This window comes from Protopterus annectens, chromosome 7.part1, assembly GCF_019279795.1.
Source record: "Protopterus annectens isolate FY-2018-M chromosome 7.part1, PAN1.0, whole genome shotgun sequence".
Lineage (NCBI taxonomy): Eukaryota > Metazoa > Chordata > Ceratodontiformes > Protopteridae > Protopterus > Protopterus annectens.
Window position 1 is genome coordinate 222,781,591 of NC_056740.1, and position 14,552 is coordinate 222,796,142.

General features: G+C 39.7%; 1 protein-coding gene across 1 annotated transcript in view; it reads left to right on the forward strand.

The window, feature by feature from the left end:
• SPG21 (SPG21 abhydrolase domain containing, maspardin) overlaps positions 1-14,552 on the forward strand; it is a gene marked incomplete in the record, with an annotated part of 640,586 nt that overhangs the window by 555,404 nt on the left and 70,630 nt on the right.

Below are 14,552 nucleotides of genomic sequence, written 5' to 3' on the forward strand. Positions count from 1 at the left end.
CTAGGAGGTGTGTCTGTGTAAAGGTGGCTTTGATACAGCTTGCCCAATGTTGCCCGACGGTAAGCTGGTTGGCGCGCTGCGCAGCTTCGCGCAAACTGCTTATGCTGGGTAACCCGTTATTTAGCTATGAGCACTCATATTATGCTGGATGAAGCACTGCTGAACTACGGGCGCTCATTTTAAGTGTGTTAAAGCGCTGCTCAACTCCGGGCAGTCATATTAAACCTGTTAAACCGCTGCTCACCTGCGGGCACTCATATTAAGCATGTTAAAGCGCTGCTCACCTATGGGCACCCATATTCAGCTTGCTAAAGCCTTGCTAAGCTATGGGCAGTTATGATCCTTTTTTTATATTTTATTATGTCGGATTTCTTCAAAAATACATGGCCCATTTCATTACATTTTACTTTATATATATATATATATATATATATATATATATATATATATATATATATAAAACTATAATTTTATATATATATATATATATATATATATATCAATAAAAAAATTCAAACTAGAAAACACTTGAGAAAAAAAAAGAAACGAACCAAGAGCCAATAGTATGGGCTTCATCCAGTTTAATAGGCTGGACTTCCTTAGAAATGTAATAATACCCCACGATTCAAATATATATAGGGAAATTAATAATTAGTGATGTGACATCATGACAAGTAAGCCAATGTGTAAGCTTAAAACAGTATGCTTATGAAAAATGAATCATATTCATAGTACATACATATGAATATTATAGTAGATAATGACATAGTGCTGACAATAGGTAAAAATAAGCTTGTAAGAATAAATGGCATGAGGAAAAAAATAGAAGTGATGTCAGTATTCATCAAAAAGTGAGTATATAATATATAAAAAAATATGTGAAATAATAATAGTCGAAACACTCTACCTATAACACAATAGAGAACGCCATTTTAATACACATCTGATATTCAAATGTTCATTAATTCCCGGAGGAGTCTCTGCATTTAATAACAATTGCCATCTCAGTTCCTTAACTTCTAACAGGGTATCTCTATCTCCAAAAAATAAAGGGACCTGGTCTAGAACTAGAAATTTAAACTGCTCAAAAGTATCACAAGAAATACTATGTTTAGCTAGTGCATTACTGAGATTAGCATTTCTAATGTCACCGTAATGTTCTTTAATTCTTGTACTAAGTCTTCTTATAGTTTTGCCTACATAAAATGCGGAGCAAGTAGTGCAAACAGCAGCATATATCACATAAATAGATTTGCAATCAAAGTAATGATCAAATGACACTGTGAAATTGTGTTTAAAAGTGTAGGACAACTGTTTGAGAACAGAGACCCCCCTTTGTTAGTTACTCCTACTCAGGTTAACTTGAATAAAGGGATGTTTACTTGTGGAAATTGCATCACTTGTAAATGGATTTATACAGGTGTGTCCTAAACAGATACTTTTAAAAGTTACAATGTTGATCTTACAAGAGACTGTCTTGCCCCTTCTAGGCCTTCAGCCTCGTATGATACATTAGACTTTAAGGACGGATACTTCCACATTCCTATTTTCAAAAGACATGAGCAGTTCCTGAGGTTTGAGGCAGGGAAGGGCTTCACCATTACCAGTTTACCTCTTTGCCCTTTGATTGTTCTGATCAAAGACAAACCTAGGATGCATACTTTGTGTAACAGGGTATTCCTATAAATGCCTTTATTGACTTGCCCACTGCTCAACCTCTCTATATGGACATCTAAAAAATTGATGCTACTAGTTGATTCCTCCATTGTAAACTTGAGGTATTCTTTAAGTGTATTAATTTCTTCATAAAAGAGATACAATTCTCTCTTACTTACGTGTCCATAAAAAGAAGAGGTCATCTACAAACTGTTTATAAAAAAATCACATCCTTCTGATATCTAGGTAAAAGAAAAAGATGTTCTCTTTCCCACATAGCCATGACCAGGTTGGCGTAGCTATTGGCTCAGGATGTTCTGAGAGTTTTTACAAACTGACTAGCCCTAGAGATACAAACTGCAAGACCAAAGTCATTTCTGTCCATCATTACTTGAGTTGTAGCACACCCAAGACTGCCTGAGAAGTTCAGTTTATGCCTACCCAAAACAGTGGTCTTCCTATTGGCTTTCTGGATGCCAGTTCACCCAAAACCTGTATATGTACAACAAGAAAAAATGGAGCCTTCTTGCAGGACTTTGCAAGTAAATCTGTGGTAATGGCCTTGTAGTTTCTCTTCTTTGAGTTGCATGGCATTTGCCATACTGAAGCCAGAATGCACATAAGGAATCTTCAATAGTTGTAAGGAATACTGAGACCAGCAGTCTTAGTCTCTGGAATGTATCGCTGTAGTACTGTCCTGTGTAAGGAAGGGAGTACAGAAAAGCGAGGATATGTTTTTCAGGCAGTCTAACCCAAACGAGACCTTAACCATTGGAATGCCGTACATGGCACAAGTGCATGGCAGTTGGAGACCAAAGGAGACAAAACTTCCCATAAAAATAAAGCAGATGGTTGCTGTCGTTTAAGCTGTCTAAGCTTCATGAGTTTGGAAATGTGGCTCCCTGAGTGTCATAGCAGACAACTCCAGATTTACTTAACACACAAACATGAGGTGGTGTACACATTCTTGTTACCTGTGCAAGCTAGCCATACATGCTTGGAAACGGGACCTGGAATTAACTGCTTATGAAGGTGTGTACCAAAACAGTAGAATTTGATAGTGGACCAGCTGTTGTGATATTAGAAATTAACTATTGTATTACAATTGAAAAATTGTTAAATAACAAAAAATTCTACAAAATGGTTTAATGGGAAGAAGTGGTGAGATCATATAATGTCATTTATGCCTGTATTGAGGAATGGTTGCTAGTGAATTTAGCCGACTATTTTATAATTTGGAATCCAAAACTGTGAAGGTTTTTGGCCTTCCCAAGGTTCATAAGGATTTAAATATGCCTAGTTTTCGTCCCATAGTGGCCAGTCAAGGCGGGAAGACAGAATTTATGGCAATTTCTGCAGATAAAGTTTTGCAGAAATTAGTGTGCCGCAGTGATTCTTATATTAGGGATTCCTTCCAATTTAAAAATCTGATATCTGAAATGCAGGTGGATAGTTCCACATTATTGGTGACGGCAGATGTTTTGTCCTTGTACACAACTATTCCAAATGCAAAGGGCTTGGAAACAGTGAACAAAGAATTGCTCCTGTCCAACCTTTATTCTAAGGATGACATAAGGTTGTTGGTTGAAATACGTTATATTGAGTTATAATTTTTTTGTGTTTTGGGGGGTAAAATTTTTAAACAGACTAATGGTGTAGCTATGGGTGCTGTAATGGTACCCAGCTATGCCAGGATTTTTATGACAAGTTGGGAGAAAGAGTTTATATACAAGCCTGATTTCTTTAAAATGTATTTTTTAAAACGTTTTATTGATGATTTTTTTTTATGGAAAGGCACTGTAGAAAGTTGAGTTTTTGTTGTAGTTAAATACTGTGTCTAGTAGTATTAAGTTTGTGCACACTGTGAATCAAGATGACATTAACTTTCTGGACTTAAGTTTATAAATCTCCCAACATGTTAAAAGTTAGAATTTTGAAAAAGGAATTACACAGCAGTAGTTATTTGTACTATAATAGCATGCATAACAATAATTTAAAAAGAAATATAGTAGAGTCAATTTCAAAGATTAAGTCACTTAACAGAAGATAAAAATTATTTTGAGATAGAAAGTTGTGCCATGAAAGAAAAGTTTGAAAATAGAGCATATCCTGAAAGTCTAATAAAATAAGTCAGAGAAGAGATGGGTAAGGTAAGGGAAAGTAACCTATCTACAAGTGAACGGGCAGAAAAAATGTAACAGATAAAAATCTTACATTAGCCTATGTTTTACAAAATTCCACAGCTGCTAATAGTATAAGGCAAATTATTAAGAAAAACTGGAAGTTTATGTAATATTATTGGGGAGACACCAGTATTCATGAGTAAAAGGGGAAAAATATGGAAGAATATTTTTGCAGAAATGTTGAAGGAAAATTTAACAGAATCTGTTAAAAGTATGAAGACATGTGAGGGATGTAGGTTCTGTCCGTTTATTCTGGAAGGTAAAGAAATCAAAGTGGTTGCTAGAAATTACAGTATTGAGCAAAGTCATGGTTACAACTCCAAATTTAAATTTGTTGTATGTATAGTGTTATGTGGACTGTGTTCGGCTTTTTATATAGGGAGAGCCAGCAGAGAATTTAATAGAAGAATATATGAACATCTTAGGACTGTAGATATTAAAGAAATATTGTAGCCAAGCATGTAACAAACACAGTTCAGAAGTTGAAAAAGTTGGTTTTAAATTTTCTGTGGTTGATCAAGTATCAAATTATGCTAGTAGGTTTGATGCTGAAAATGACTTAAATTGGAAAGAATACTATTGGCAGGTAAGATTAAATGCATGTAATTTCCCTGGACTAAATGAAAGGGAGAATTTACAAGGTAGTCTTAAAAAAGAAAGGGTTAATTCATTGATTCACTTTGGTCAGCTGTTTCTGATGTAATCTTTTAAATAAACTTTTTTAAATCTTTGATTTGGTCTGAAGAAGTTCCTTTTGGAATGAAAGCACTTACCAGGTTTGTTATAAAGTTTATACTTTCGTGGTTCGTTATTGCGTTTTTTTTGTTTTTATATGACCACTGTTTTTATTCGTGAGGTTTTTGGTTTAATTAAATATTTCTAAGCTTCTCCCATAGTTCAGGTATGGCTGTTGTAGTCAATGAATGCATCATGTTTGTATCCTGGTCATGATGTAAAACTTCAAAAAAAAGCATCTTTAATGTAAAACACCAAGAAAAGTTGAGAAAACAAGATAAGTACACAAACATTCCAGAATCCATAGCTTATCCGAAACAATCCTATGGTGGTTTGTAGTTTATTGATCTTTACTGTTAAAAAGAAATGCAATGGAAGGCAAGGAATTCCAGCTTTTCTGCAACTTTCACAACTGGTACACTTAATTTAATATTTAGATTTATATTGATTGTGGGATTCTTCTCATAGAAGTTGATTTAAAATCTCTGAGATTTGTGATAACTGATTTTGATGATTCTTTTCTTTTACGATTCTTCATTTGCAGCTGAAAATGGGTTCCTTAAGTAAGTATGCCATTAATGGTTTGCTAAAGCACAAGTGTGTTGTACAGTGTACTAAATGCTGTGTATATTTAAAGGTAGCACCTGATAACATTGGTGATCTGTGTACCTCATGTCAAAAGTTGGATGATTTGCTTACCATTAGTAGTAGTAAATCTAGGGTTACTGATGACGATTGCAGTTGAGCAACTGGCACAGCTTGGGGAACCGTTGCATATATTAATGACTGAACTGATGAGAATAATGTTAGGCAAAGAGCAAGTAGAACACATTTAGGAAGGGGATAGTCTATTATCAGTAAAGATCACTCAACCCCTATTGAACAAGGGAATACCACTGACAGCTGTGGAATTCTGGATACAAGTATTCAGCAATCTGAGGATTCAGAGAATGTAGAAGAAAATAAAAAAGGATGAAGTTAATAACAGATAAGAAAAATAAACTGATGATTTATGTCTATAATCCAAAGAGAATACATACTAAAAAGACGCACTTTTGTTATGTAACACACAGATTACAGGAAATGATAGTTTTTTTTCTACTAGAAAACCTTCACTGTACAGAAAAGGCATACTTTTTCCAAAAGGGAATGTAGAAAAAAGACAAGGGGCAAGTGAAAAGGCAGAAATGGAGAAAGACAAGTTGACAACATAGCTCAAGCAGTTGATTTACAAAGCTAGCTGGGTGAGAATCGTATGCTTGCAAATGTAATAAGCAATGAAAACAGTGGGATTAATAAAACTAATGGTGATTAAGATGATTCCTTTGTAACAATTTATAGAGCAGATCTTACCGAATTGGAAGCTGAAAATTCTTCAGATCTGGTCAGAAAAGATGTTCTTTTAACTGGAGAGTCAGTTATTACAGGAACTGATACTTAACCTCTGCAGAGAAGATGATGAACACTGAATAGTGTTATGCTTGCCAGGAGCAAAAATAGAGGATGTGAGAAAGGCCTTAGAATACTTAATATTGTATGGATCTGTTTTTATTCATGTGTTGGATACAAAGTTTCTTATCCACAAGGACTCTGACTGTTAGTAGGGAACTTCTAGGCCTCATAGATAACATAGCTTGTGCAGGTGTTAGGGTGTATTTTTTACAAGTAACATATAGAAAAGAGAGTTGGGTCACTGTGAATGAAAATTTTTTTTGGTAAATACCTACAGGAATAAAGAAGGCCTGCTTAAAATTAAATGTGTAGGAGAGCATCCAAGCCTAATTTTGGACACATGTTTAGACAGGATGGTGTGTGTCAAGATCAGGGAAGAGAATTTTTGCAGCAGGTAATTTGCAGTGTTTGCCAAACATGAGGCAGGATTTTTGCGAGGTCGAAAATTTAATAGTTCACACACAGCAGCGTTTGATGCATCTCTGATGGTTGTTAATGGTAAATAAAAGTTTTTTTTACTGGAGTTTTATTTTATTGGAAAATTTGCTAAGTTCCCACAAGTTTGATTGTGAAACAAGGTTGAAGAAGAATGACTGGAAAACTGTTCTATCAGTGTGTAAATGCTTTTACTAGAACAGACATTCTGACATAAAATCAGGAGGAGATGAAGATTGTCATGAGACCTATGATTATTACACTTTCATTGATGACACCGCTACTGTAGAATGTTTTACTGTGACAATAAAGACAACCCTGGAACATATAACAAATGTTAGGGTATATAGACCATCAAAGTCAGGTGCTAATGACCTAGAGCGGAATTCACACATTTTTTGCATGAAACATAGGAGGGAATAATAATTATCACCAGGAACAGACTGGAATGATATTGATTCAACATTAGTAAGGAAATATTTACAACATATGTTGGGCTTGAATACCAGAGTAAAGATAGTCCCTCCTGCATCTGGCTGCAGGTCACCTGGGATGGACGTCAGATCATCAGTGGTATAAAACAGCCAGCCAACGCCATTACATCAGTCTTTCTTGCTGTGGAGCCCAAAGCAGAAGCAGTTTCCCTGTGCATCGGTCAGCTGCTGCCAGAGTGAAGTAGAAAACGACTAAAGCTAAATCCTCCACTGGGGATCTTTTTCTTCCACTAACCGATGTCTGAAAAAGTAAATAATTGTCTCTGCTGTGGAAAACAAATACCACACCTAGACTTCCATAACCTGTGTATAACCTATTTAGGCCCAGTCCACAATGTCCCTGGATGTCGGTCCTGCATTCTAACGCTAGGGTCATCCGCCGTAGAGCAGAATTTGCAGCTAGATATTTCAAGGACAGTCCTTCCCAGTACGAAATGGCATCTGTTGGTCAGCATAGAGTGGATATCCCCAAAAAGAGAGAAGATAAAGGGACAGACCACAAAAAGTTAGGGCTTCAGATGACCCTTCCCTGAAGGCAGCCACCAGTACAGTGGTATTCGGTGAGGTGCCTATGCAGCCCCTAATGACCGGTGCTATACCTCCACAGAGACCCATTTTGAGTCCGGTACGCCACCAGATCAGATGACATCTGCCAAGTTTTCGGTTGTCAGCCCCGTGCTTGGGTCCAGAATCACTCTGGCACCAGCTTTCGAGGAGGATTTTTGGATAATCAGTGCCAGACAAAGACCGATTGCCACGCCGACTGCCACAGCCGCACCCAGGCCCATTGAAGATCTGAGGCCTAAAACCAAGACCACTCCCAGAAAAACAATTCCCAGTCACCATCTTCAAGCCCAACCTGCTCAGTCACAACAGCTTCTTAAGATGGTTGAGGATGTAATTACCCTTATCAGAGGTTACCAGACTACCCCAGCAAAAAGAAAAAGGGACCTTTCCCCAGAGAGATTCTCTCAGAACCTGACTCTGAAGAATCTAATTTTTTGAATTCAAACAATGAACAGCAGCCCCTTACCACCTATGAGGATTGTGATGCAGAAGAATCCATCCCATCTGCATCCCCCCCCCCCCCGAGGGCCCATCTTTTAGAGAGACCCTTAGGGAGCACTTTATTGGGAAGCTCAGGATTACCCCCAGTCTAAGAAGAAATAAGAGTTTCTAGACCTTCCCCAGCACAAACCCTTGGCAATTACTCCCATTTTGGATGCGAGTCTAGCCTCACACCTGATGCCCTACCTCTTGCACCTAGAAAGCCAGACAGGTACTACAGGGTGCCAGACACCCACAAATACCTATTCAAAAATCCTGCAGCGGACACGGAGGTGATCACCAAGGGACCCAAAGGGGCTAGGGCTAGTTCCTCCAAAAATGCTGTTCCATCTGACAAGGATAGCAGAGCCCTAGACAGATGGGGTAAAAAAGTATACACCTCTGCTACCTTAGCTATTAGAGCTCTTAACTGCTAGTTCTATATGTTAAAATATCGGCAACATAGCATGGAACTATTAAAACAGAAAATTTCCACTTTGCCTGACAGTTCTCCTTCCAGAAAGCTGGGGGAACGCTTATACTCCATCTCTCAAGTGGCAAAGCATTCCCTCCACTGAGGATACAATGTCTTAGAAGCCTCCAGCAGGGCTGCTGTTGCAGGGTCCGTCATTAGGAGAAGTGCATGGCTGAAAGAGCAACTTCTGCCTGATCATGTTAAATCCAAGCTCATAGACGCCCCCCTAGATAAGGACTGCCTGTTTGGATCTAAGGCGGAGGAGGTGATCAAGAAAATGGAGGATAAGGCAAAATCAATACAGACGGTAAAATATTTCCTCAAGGTACAGCCACCCAGATTCAGCAGGAACTTTCCCACCAAAAACTGGTCCTTTAAAGTTCAGGCCTGTGCAAAGGAAAGGGCACGGATAGACCCCCCGGCAACAACAACTATAGCAGAGACCCAGACAATGCTCTACAACCCCCAGGGCAGTAAGTCCACTTCCTACCCTAAGGACTTGCAATGACTCCACCTCACTCCTCTGCCCCCCACCCCCTCCTCAAAAGTTAGGAGGAAGGCTGTCCCTTTTCAAAGACAACTGACAATCCATCACAAAGGATCAATGGGTCCTAAAAATCATTTTCCAAGGATACAGATTCTCCTTCAAAGAGAGCTCAGTCTTAACAGACATGCCATCAAATCAGCAGGCAGAAGCCCTTTGCCAAATTCAGAAAGTCTGTGCTCAAAGAGCGGTGGGACCTGTACCCCAGGAACAAAGCCGGTAAAGGGTTTTATTCAAGATTGTTCCTGGTACCCAGGAAAGAGGACTCTTGGTGCCCTATTCTGGACTTATCCACACTAAACCTTTCCCTTGCAAGTGCCAAAATTCAAAATGCTTACGCTCCAAAAACTCTTACCCATGCCGACCCCAAATGCTTGGCTAGTCACCCTGGACCTAAAAGATGCCTACCTCCATATCCCTATAAAGGAGTCCTGCAGAAGGTTCATTTGCTTCAGGGAAGGCTCGCAACACTTTTAGTTCTCTGCTCTCCCCTTTGGCTTATCTGCTGCTCCCAGGGTTTTCACCAAATGCCTGGTCCCTGTCATTGCCTTCTACAGGCAGAAAAACATTCAAATTTACCCCTCTCTGGTTGACTGTCTCATCCAGCAGACAGTAGGGAAAAGCTCCTGCAAGACCTCAGCCTTGTCCAAACACTCCTTGCCTCTCTGGGATTTACCATCAACAAGAAAAAAGTCCCATTTCAAGCCCACCAGACAGATCACTTTCTTGGGAACTCTCCTCGACACATCCACCCAAAGAGCCTTCCTCTCTCTAGAAGAACAGTTTCCTGCCCAATACTTCTCCCATTTGGCTTACAGAACACACCTCACAGCAAGAAAGTTCCTTCAAGCTCTGGGGTACATGGCATCCTGTTGGTCCTCTTGTCCAGATTACACATGAGAAAACTGCAATGGTACCTAAAAAAACTATGGTGCCAGCAGTCAGTCTCTGGAGCTGCAACTGCCTCTGCTTCTCTGCTTAAGAGGGGAACTCCTGTGGTGGGCATAAGTCTGCACCCAGAACAAGGGCTTACCTTTTCTAATTCTTCCCCATGGCCAGACCACCACAGATGCCCCGACAAAGCATGGGGGACACATTTTGGAGACGTGCACCCAAGACACCTGGAACCTCAAGGACAAGACCTACACATCAATCTAAAGGAAATGATGGCAGTACTCCGGGCTATCAAAGCCTTCGAGCCACCTGAAATCAGGGGTGCTCCTAATCAAAACAGACAATACCAGTCATGTGGTACATCAACAAGCAGGGGGGAACACACTTGTATCTGCTTTGTCATCTAGCCATGCTTCTCTGGCAGACTGCCTTGATGATGGGCCTTCACCTGATAACCCAGTACATCCCGGGGAGCCCAATACCCTAGCAGACCACCTCAGCAGAAGTGTCATGGACCCCCACGAATGGCAGCTTCGGAAGGAGACCTTTCTCTGCATCGCCAAAACTCAAGGGACCCCAGAGGTAGACCTCTTCGCATCTGTAGACAAGTTCAGGACCAGGGAGTTCCACCCAGAAGCCTTAAAAGTTGATGTGCTCTCCTTCCACTGGGGCAACCTGTTTGACTTTGCCCCCCCCCCTTGCCAATGATCCCCAAGGGTAGTGCTCAAGATCAGGGAGGAAGGGCCAAGTGCTATTCTAATTGCTCAAATTGGCCCAGGCAACATTGGTACCCTTGCTACTCAGCCTAACCAAGGAGCCTCCCAGAAATCTGACCCTCACAGAAGGACTTCTAACCCAGGAAAATCAACCTGTCTGCATGGCTTATACCCCAAAGGCGGATACCAACCCACTATTGAGCAAGCAGGTCCTGGATATATAATTAAGGAGGGCCAGGAGGCCCAGCACCAGGATAGCATACTCTGCAAAATGGAAAAGATTCAGTACCTGGTATCAGACTTAAGGGCACCAGCAGTTCCCTTGTATCTCTTTCTCTCTTGTCTGATTCTAGACTACCTGGCATAGCTAGTGCAAAAAGGATGATCTTACTTGTCCATCAAAATTCATGCCTCCGCTATCTCTGCCTATGCCCATACAAAGCAGGCTTTGTTCTCCCACCCCCTGCTAAAACAATTCCTTAGAGGTATCTCACATTAGGCCACCCACTACTGTCTGGCACCTGAATTATGTCTTGGAAAAATTGACCTTGCGTACCTTTGAACCAGCTGCCTGAGCAGAGCTAACTTGGAAGAGCGCCTTCCTACTGACCATAACCTCAGTTAGTAGGGTTTGTGAGCTGCAGGCACTCATGGCCATTGAACCCTTCATTATCTTCCATGCAGATAGGGTACATGTTAGAACTAACCTTTTTTATGCCTAAGGTGGTGTCTGATGTAACACTGAATCAGGCTGTACATCTTCCCACCTTCTTTCCTAACCCTCAGAGGAGAAAGATTCCTTTATTCACTAGATATGCACAGACAACTTGGATACTATCTGGATGGAACCAGGTCTCTCAGAAAGACTGACCAGCTCCTGGTCAGTTTCGTCCCAGGGGCAGAGGGGAAACCTATTACCAAGCAGACCATTTCTAAATGGATCTCCAGCTGTATCCATTTCTGCTACCACTTCCATGAGAAAATTCTTCCCAAGCCAGTTTGAAGCCACTCCACTAGGGCAGCATCTATTTCCACAGCCTTCCTCAGAGGAGTCCCTACCAAGGACATTCTAGAAGCTGCCACTTTAGACTTCCAGCCACACCTTCACCTAGCATTACCACTTGGCTTTTTTTCTCCAAAACGTGGGCAGGCTTTGCTTCTGCTGTCCTGCCGGGTATGCTAGGCCCTATTTAGAACAGTGCAATCCTGTTCTACTGTTCCTTCCCTTCTACCATCCACCCTACCTTCAGCTTTGGGAATCTTCCCACAAGTGATGACTGCAACAGTGAAACACGAACATAGTACTGTTGTGTACACTTACCGTAAATGTAGAGTGTTTTCACTGTTGCAGTCCTCTCTCCTTCCCCCTCTGTTTCTCTCCGTTTCCTTCACAACTATCTGTGCCTGTGAGCATCCCCTAGGTTGTCCTTCCTCAGGCGTTCTGGGCAGGGCTCCTATAGGTTGGGGCAAGAAAAACTGATGCAGTGGCTGCCCTGTTTTATACCACTGACTATCTGATGTCAATCCCAGGTGACCTGCAGCCAACCCAGGAGAGAGAATCTTTACTCTGGTATTCGGGTTGGACAAGAGCTACCCAGCAGGGATAACCCACAACTGATGACTGCAACAGTGAATGCACTCGAACATCTACATTTATGGTAAGTGTACACAGTTGTACTTTGCTTCAGATTGTAAAAATGCCTGCCAGGGACTGGAGCATACTAGACATTGTTTGTGTTCCTAAAGAATTTACTGTTAATTCAGGTCTGGTTATTACTGTTAATTCAGGTCTGGTTTTACCACTGTTGATGTGCAGTGATCATGGCATTATAAAGGTTAATTTATTGCTAGATAATTCTTACAAACTGAAATTTAAACCATAGAAGATTTAATAACAGATTATATGGAAGCCAAACAGTCACTGTCTAAAAAGTAATGGGAGTGGTGTATTCATTGGGGAAAAAAAGCAGAAGGAATGTGGAAAATTTTGAAAGAGAAATTGTTTGAATACAAAAAATAAAACAATGTTTAAAATTAGGATCTAGGTGCACAACTTTCAGGATGATGCATTTCCATAAGAACATGATGCTTGATTAAGGTGAAAGAAAAAAAATAAGAAATAGAAGAGGTCAAACTCTGACTTTGACAACTAAAATAAACAGGATGGACAGAGCTTAAACATAGTGTGAGACAAGATCAAGAAAATTTGAAAGAAAATTTATATAAAGATATTGAGCATAATAGGGAAACATTTTGTAGATGCACAAGCTATGGTAGTAATAGACCTAATTTGATACTGTGTGTAGGTTTTAAAATGTATTCACAGACACAAGACTAAAAAAAATTACAAAATCTTATGCAAAGCAGTTTGGCTGTACAACATCCAGGTAACCTCAGATACTGAAATCAAAATTAGGTTATACTGAAAAGAACTGTGCAAACTGGATCAAACAAAGCACAGGGAAGAGATGGACTTAATAATGACCTGAAAACACTTCAGCATGAACTTTGCATTACTGTTATATCTGTTATTTTCTAGGCCGTAAAAATATGGGGAGATTCCTCAAGATTCGAGACATGCACTTTTTAAAGCTGTCTTTAAGGGAAAAGGGAGTAGGACAAACAGAGTCCTACAGACTCATAAGTATACTTTCATGTTGTGGAAAAACGAAGGTTATATTGGATAAATTGTCTGAACTGGAAAGGTTGGGACTTGAAACAATATAATCAGCATGCATATGTTGAAAATAGATCTATTAACCACCTGTAACATGATAATCTATAACAATATAATAACAGCTATGAATGAAAAATTGTGATGTGCTGTGATCTGAATCACATAGATTTAACTTCAGCATTTGATAGGGTCATGCTCAAAACACTGATCAGTAAATTAGAACAAGTAGGTATTGCTGTATTCTTTATAAGATGGATAGCTGCATGGCTTACAAATAGGATGTGGCAAGTATCATAAAGCCTCTAGAGGTGAAATTTTGGTTACAGTCAGGGTGTCCCATGGGGCTCTATCTAGATTGTATCTTTCAGAACTTTTTTCATCTGAGGTGTTCTACATTCTGTATGCAGATAACTTGAAAATAGGTAAACGTGTTACAGATGATATGCTTGCAAAAGAACTTGACTAAATTGACCACTTGGGCACAGGAGAATAATATGCTAATAAATACATCAGAAACGAAGCATATGACAGTTGGGAGGCATAAACTAAAAGGTTAAGATTTAATACGTAGTGATTGAAACCGTAGATTCATTTAAGGACCTGGATGTCTGTGTCAATCCAGCTTTGAGTTTTTCTAATCATATCAACCAATTGGTTAATGATAATTATAGCGGAACTGTAGGCTGTATGAAAAGATTTGTAAAGTTTAGGAAATCAGAAATTATGACATCATTGTTAGTAACATTAGACCCAAACTTGAATAGGGAATAACGGTATGGAAGCCTTGTTAGAAAATGAGCATGAGTAAACTGGAAAAAATACACCAGAAATACATCCATGGATGCCCTTGGTATGAAAATTTGTTATTATGAAAGATTAAAATAACTGAACTTGTACTGTTTCTTGTAGATGTTTAAGACCAGACCTTATTTGGGTATATAGGGGATTTAGAGACTAGTACATATGTGAATGTTTGGCATTATCAAAAACTAGAAGGGAATTCTCAGACAGTCTATGTAGAAAATTCTGAAGGTATGAGAAGTGTGCTAATTGTCTCTGTCAGAGAGTAGCTAATGCATGGAATAGACTACCAAGTTATTGATTTATAGTCTGTGATTTACTGACTGCTTCTGTCCATATAAAGCAGACCAGGGGGTGAATTTCCAGTTTACCTATTCATTGGTCCAAGTTGTGCTTAAATAGGGATGAGAGGAGCTCTGTTTCACGTGGATGGGGAGCATGTT